The following is a 6,963-nucleotide window of genomic DNA, read 5'->3' on the forward strand; positions in this document are numbered from 1 at the left end:
TGCCCGGGGAGCCTCTTGGATCCTGCTGCTGCTGCTGCAGACCCCGAGGCAGGCGCTGCTCGCAGGCACCGAGCCGAAGGCTGGGGCCAGCGCACTAATCGTGAAGGGCAGGGCTAGGGGTCATTCGAAATCATTTACAAACATATCACCAAGTTTCATTATTTTTGCTTTGCCGACAGCAGCACACAAGAGTACAAAAGTTCGTGAATCGCGTAGCCCCAGGGCCGCAGCACTGTCCGGGGAGCTCTTCCCTCCGTTCAGGCACGGAGGGCGCAGGCACACCTCAGGGCCGGCACCGATTTCAGCCATAGAGGGATGCTCAGGCTCGAGTGGGGCTTTTGGATCTCTGACTGTAAGCCGAAGTCTTTTTTGTTTTGTTTTTAAATTTTTTGGTTGTTTTGATTTTTCCCCATGATTAAAAAAAACCAACAGTTTCAAGCCTCAGCCTGGGCCTGGTGGGGTGGGGCAGGGAGAACCACCCCCTCCCCTAGGCTGGCCAAAACCGGCTGCTGTCTCCTATTCTACTACCCGCACCACCCACCCCGGCCCCAATCCTTTGGTTTCCCAGTTTGGGCTATTTCGCAGCGATTTTCTGGGGCCGGTTTTAACAAGGGCTCTGGGGCCGCCCCACACCCAATCCTCTTGTCCTATGAGGGTTGCCCCAAATTGTCCCTAATGCCAAGCGCTCCCACGAATCTGCCTTTCTGGGGACCCTGGGCCTGGGCATTATCCAGACAAATTGGGGGAGCCTGCTGGGCTGAGTGTGGACCGGGTGAGGGTGCACATTTTCATATTTGTTAGACGCTGTGACCTGCATTTCACCTTATTGCTCGACTTGTTCAGACAGGTCAAAGCCAACGAGTTATTGATGAACAAAAGCGTTAAATATTCACCTCCCGCTCAACTGCCCATACAAATGCTTTTGATCTTTCAGGCTTTTTGTGGCGTGGGGTCGCTGAATGTGGTTTTGCAAACGAGGAGCCTCGGTAGAGATAAGCACCCAGAGCCCAGGAGGGTGGGGATAGTGAGGGGGGGCAGGCAAGGCCAGGGGGTCCTGGGGACGCCAGATTTTTCAGCCTGGAGCACGAAACCCGTTTCATTTGAGCCGGCCTGGCTCACAGAGGGCAACTATGCACTGGGCGGCATCTCCAGTTCTCTGGGTGAGCACAACCCCAGGGAGTCCACTAGGCTGCCCAGCCCTGCAGGGCAGTGAAACCTGGCCCAGAGCCAAGCCCTAATTTCTCCCACATGCCAGAGTGGGCGTCTCACCAAGCCTGGTTCCTGACGCCCTAGCATATTCTACCTATCGTTAAGCCAAAATCAGTTCCATTTTGCAGTGAGGGAGGGACCACTGGTGGGTTTTTTTCCTTGAGTCTCCCCGTCCATTTATTTTTAAATTACTCTCATCACCTTAATTAGGTGGTTCTTCGGGACACCTCACAGGCCTTCTCAAAAATATACCTGCCTCCCCTGGCACATGCAACTGGGAAAGAGTCAAACTTCCCAGAGCCTAGGATCCTAAGGAATCTCTGCCCCACCGCACCCCCAACACACCTCCTCTGTTTCTCGAGCTGCAGTTACAGAGAAGCTGCGGTGAATGAAAAAAGACCGTATCTCCTACCCGCTCAGCCTGTGCCCGCAGCCCAGAGCCAACACCGCTGCGGCTGGGGACGGGGGAGGGGCAGAGAAGGGTGTCCACGTAAAGCTCAGAATCCGCAGCCGTTCCGGAAGCGGGTCAACTCCTCACACCCTCAGTCATAGAGCCTTAAGCCTTTTTGATTGAAAAAATCAAACAGGAAAGGGTTGGCGGGGACGGACGTGTTTGGGCTGAGCTCGGCTGCAGAGGGGGCTCGCGTTGCCTGGGTGTTTACTGGGTTGGTTTGAACAGGAGGCAATGCTCGCGCAACTCGTTAATAGGGCGGGCTGCTAATTAGCTACAAGCTCTTAACAGAAGCACGCGCTGCCGCGGAGCTGCACCTGTGCGAGCCTGAGAGGCCTGGGAAGGCCGCGGAAGGTTTGAAGAGGCCCAAGAAGGTACAGGCGAGACCCGGGGCATGTTCCCTTGGCCAGGTGGTCTGCGAACTAGGCCGCTGAAAAGCTTTACAGGAGCTCAACTTAGAGCCTCCACCTCCGGCAGCAAGCTTTCCCTCGCATCCCCAGGCCTGGAAACGCAGGTCCGTTCCTCCACCAGCCCACTCTGCTGCAGCGGCCCTTCGCCCATACCTCCCCAGCTAGCGGCAGGTCTCCTCTTCGCGATTCGGAAGAAACGGGAAGGTACTTACAGAGGCCGTCTCTCATGGTCCCAAACCTGTTACAATAAAAACGAGGGTCACTTAAATTCCAAAGGATAATAAAGCAGAGATGGGTGATAAACCGAAAAATGACAAGGCCCAGACACCCCACCCAATACCCAGACCTCCCTGCTTCGGGGTGCCCGCCCCCAGGAACTGAGCAAAGTTTGCCGCTGAGCCGGAGACGGCAGTCCTGTAGGACAGACCCACCGAGTTCGAGAGTGTGGCCCCCATCACCTCCCCCACTCCATGCACCCTTGAACAAAACCTTACTGGTTGCGTGGCCCGACTCATTCTGCCTGTAACAGGGTTTCCCCAGTGGGAAAACGGGAAGCGAGGCGAAAATGGGCCTTTGTGTGTTTCCTTCTGTGCAATCGGCTGGGTGGGCGCAGGTCCACTGGAGAGGGGGCAGCCGCTCCATCTGCCTCCCCTCAGTCCAAGTCCCTCTCGGGCTAAGAGCCATTCAGCCCCCTTTTCCAGTTTCTGATAGGTTTCAAATTCCCAGCCCCAACCAGACCCCCCCCTCCCTAACCTCTCTTCTCCCCAAAGAAAGACCTGGCATAGCTGGGACTTGCCTTCCCCTACTGCTCCAATTCAAAACAAAGAGCAATTTCCAAGGGAAATAAAGACTCAAATGATAACCACGGAGGAGGAAAATCAATGGGTTTAAAGGTAAATGGCAATGCTTTAGATTGTTATCCAGCACTATGGGTATGACATCAATTTTTCAGCTTTGCTGTTGGAGAACCCAGGAAACAATCTTACAAAGCAGTGGTCCTCATAGGCTGGTACCGGGTTTAAGTTTTCAGACTTCTGCTTTCTTCCAGGATGGCAGTCTTCTCTGAGAAATCTCCACCCTCATCTTTCTCTCTCTCCCCACCCAGACTACCACTGCTTTATTCCACTTCTAAAGCACACGCTCCATTATGGGGAAGAGAGAGACAGTAGGTTCATCTTGTGGGATGGGAGCCATCGATTCCTAACATTCTGTGTTCAGAAAGGAGGGGGGGGGGGGAGACTTGGATTCCTCTTCTGTTTTCTAATTTAGGTTTTGGCTAAATTTAGAATTAACTTCCTTCAGATTTCTCCCAATCCAAGTAGGAAAAAAAAAATCCCTACCTCTGAAGTTGTCGCGCAGAAAGTAATAAGTGACTTACTGTTTTTCTCTCCCAGTGGGCAGGGGAGCTGGGAGTAGAACTGTCTCCTTCTGAGCCCGACACTAGCTGGAGCTTCTCACTTTCCTATCGCTGCTCCAGGAACCAAGCATCTGCACTTGTATGCTCTTAACCTAATTTATGGTGGGAATTATATTTTGGCTTGTCAACTCTCAAGCCATAAAACAAAGTTTATTGGAATCACGTGCTTGTAAATAGCCACTCAGGTCCCATCTCTGCAGAACCATAAATAACCTTCGGCTTTAAACTTTTATTCACTAAATAAAGGTTCACTGCAACTGTTCCTTCAGATTTAAATAGTTCCAAATATCCAGGATGCAAGGGAGGTCATATTCATATCAATACCCTGGGCTTTTCAAACAGCATCTATTCAGAGAAGGCTAAGTTGGGAGATAGTGCTATTTGGAAAAGCCTGGTTGGTGGGCATGTCTTATGATTCTTTGGCTGCGTTCGCTGTGAGTACCATCAACTTCTTTATTTCAATTGTCTTCTAGCTCTAGATGTGATAAAGAAAGAGGAAAATCAAAGACCACTTCTTGCTTGCTTTTACCAGAAGTTTTCGAAGTTATTTGAGATTTCCTCAAGCTTCAATAGAGAACTGACTGGTTAGGGAGAGGCTGGGTGGGCTTGGGGGTGGGGGCGGCAGTTGGAATTAACACTTGGCTGCGTATTGTTATGGACGAGCTTAGTGAAAATTGAAGGTAGCCACATGCCTACAGTTTTCTATGATTTGCTTAGACCTGAAAGGAAAGCCTTTGCAAGTGACCAAACTGCTTAAAACAGCAAGGCTTGGGGTTTGGTAAAGTGAGAAAGTGGACAATAGCCCCCATCGAAATCTCTGGCAACTGAAGCTCTAAAGAAGGTTATAAAACAATAAAACAGCCCTGGTGTGAAGGAGACAGGGTGTGAGGAAGCAAATGAGGCTCTCAAGGAACCCAAGCCCAGGAAGTTAAATGTCCCTGCTCCCACAGTGTCCCCGACCACAAGGCTCAGGGCCGCCCTCTCCCCTTACCCCACCCCCGCACTGCCACTCCCCCACCCCCCAGTGGCAGAGCCCAAGAAAGGAGACTGGGGTGCACTGTCCTGTTGAGGAAGCCAAGAAAAGGGGATTGGGCCTGAGCATTGCTCTACAAGAGAATGCAGCATTCCCTGCTTGGGGAAGGCGGGGTAGAAAGGGTGTCTAGCTCCCACCAAGGAACATAAGTAAAAAGAGAACCTACTCCCAGCACCCTTCAATAGCCAGTCAGAGTTGCCACCAAACAGTGCAAAAGCATGTGTGATTTTGCCTACTCGTTTTAAATAATGGATGTTCTGTGTAGATTTGTAGAGCATACACACATACAAGTTTTCTAAATCAAATTCTGTTGAAACAATTTCCACTAGCAAGTCCCGCCAAGCTCAGGAAAGAGATCCTTTGTACAAAGATCTCTGCAGCCTAATTTCCACCCAATCTCCATGCATTTCTAAACCTATTTCCTGATTTGACTTTGATTAGCTAGAAAGCAGGGGGCTGTTAGCCCAGACTTATACAGCCACCATTTCTCCTTTTTCATTCCATTAGTCACTTAAGAAGATTTTTCCCCCCTTTTATACTTGGTTGCATCTGTTGTTGTTTTTTAGTGGGTAAAATTCAGTCCTTTTAGAACAGTTTCTGATTCTGTCAGCAGCTTCAAAATTAATTCCAGTTAATACACTGGAAAGAATATTCAAGGCTTGAGAGGATGGAAAAAGCTTTCTTTATTTTTTCCTTAAATTAACCAAAAAGAATTGATGTATAGCTTCCTAGGTGAATGTGTAAGCTTTTGGTAGGGGTGGGGTGAGGAGAGGATAAGGCCCAGGAGGTAGTGATTGGAACTGTTGTCTATCACCTAATAGGGCTCACTAGATATTTTTTTTAGTAAAAGATGGTGATTGGGACTTGCTTGCAGCCTTCACTGTGACTTACATAAGAAGGTGAATACAATCACAAAGCCTATTCTGTGAATAGGTGAATAAAAGTACACAGCCTACTCTGTGTAGTCAGACAATAACAGGAAAGTGACTAGCCACAACCCTGGAGGAAAGAAAAGTAAACTGAGGCAGAGATGGTCAATGATTTTCTAATCCTAGGACAGGCAAAGTGACTAAAGTGACAGTAAGTGTCCACCTTCCTACAATCTTCCTTTGCCCCTTGTACCCCCATGTCCTGGACATCTGTGGATGAGAGAGGGGGCAGGGGGAAGAGAAAAGTCAATTTAATAAGAAGACTGAGCCCAAGAGGAAGAACAGGGCTACACATGCCAATTTGTTGGAGGGTGGCAGGAGGGTTTCCAAGGACTTTCAGTGGTGGTGGTGGTGGATTAGAAAGAGAAGGTGAGAAATCCAATGGATGTGCCAGGATGATGGGAACGAGTGTTGTTGGGGGGGGGAGAGGGGGGGTGGGGGGGTGGGGTTGAATGGGACCTCACATATATATTTTTAATGTAATATTATTACAAAGTCAATAAAAAATAAAAAAAATTTAAAAAAAAAAAAAAAAAAAAGAAAGAGAAGGTGAGGAAGGAGACATTGAAGTCTTCCTAAAAACCTGTAAGGAATTAAGTTTCTGGTTAAAGTGAGACTCTGGGCATTAGCCTTCTCTGTGTGGCTGGAAAGTACCAGTCTAAGGAATTCCTACCCAGAGAGCTCCCCTGAGATAGGACCCCTTCAGGGCCCTCCAAAGCAGAAGCCAGAGCAGCCCACAGGAAGGGGGAGTGAGGGAAGGGCCCTAGGAGGCAGTAGCTGCACTGCTGCAATGGAGGCCAGTCCTCTGCCCACACTCAGGGTCCTGCTAAATGGCCCCGAAATAAAGTTCTGATTTTGATTCTTAAGAGGCCTCTTGCTTGGAAGTAATGTTGAGCTCTCCTCATAAACTAAGTGTCTGTCTGCACAATCAGAAGGGATAGGTGGAGGTGGGGATTTAGATGAACTCCCTAGGCCAGGGACAGATGGAGGAAGGAGAATGCCCAGGGCTGGCACTTAGAGACACAGGCTAGGGACAGTCAGAGAAGGGCTGAGCGGGGAGACCCCAGAAGGAGAAAATATGATTACTTATTCCTGGCACTACACTCTGTCACTGAAAGAAGAGCATGTCCACAGTGGGGTCTGTCACTGGAGCTCTGGCTTGGGGTCCTTTGGGAGGAAAGAACAATGCCAAAGGGAAGTGCCAATAGTGTTAAGATGGGCCCTGGGGCAGGATCTGCACCAGCAGGGCCAAGGGTTGGAAAAGTCTCCAGTGGCCCTGAGAAGGGCAGGCACTAGGCTTGCCATCCAAGCCCTGAGAGAACTGAGGTCAGATGTGGGGAGTATCTGGGGGCCATGGCACCACCTTAGGCCAGGCAGAACTCAGTCTGACATGGTCACTGCAGAATCGGTTCTATACATTTTAAGAGAAAATGACCCAGGTGAACTCCTGGTTAAGACAAGAGAAGTCGTTCAGTCAAGGGCTGTGAAGGTCTTCTCGGGGAAAACCTACCCGC

Source organism: Dasypus novemcinctus, chromosome 7 (assembly GCF_030445035.2).
Source record: "Dasypus novemcinctus isolate mDasNov1 chromosome 7, mDasNov1.1.hap2, whole genome shotgun sequence".
In the NCBI taxonomy this organism is placed as follows: domain Eukaryota; kingdom Metazoa; phylum Chordata; class Mammalia; order Cingulata; family Dasypodidae; genus Dasypus; species Dasypus novemcinctus.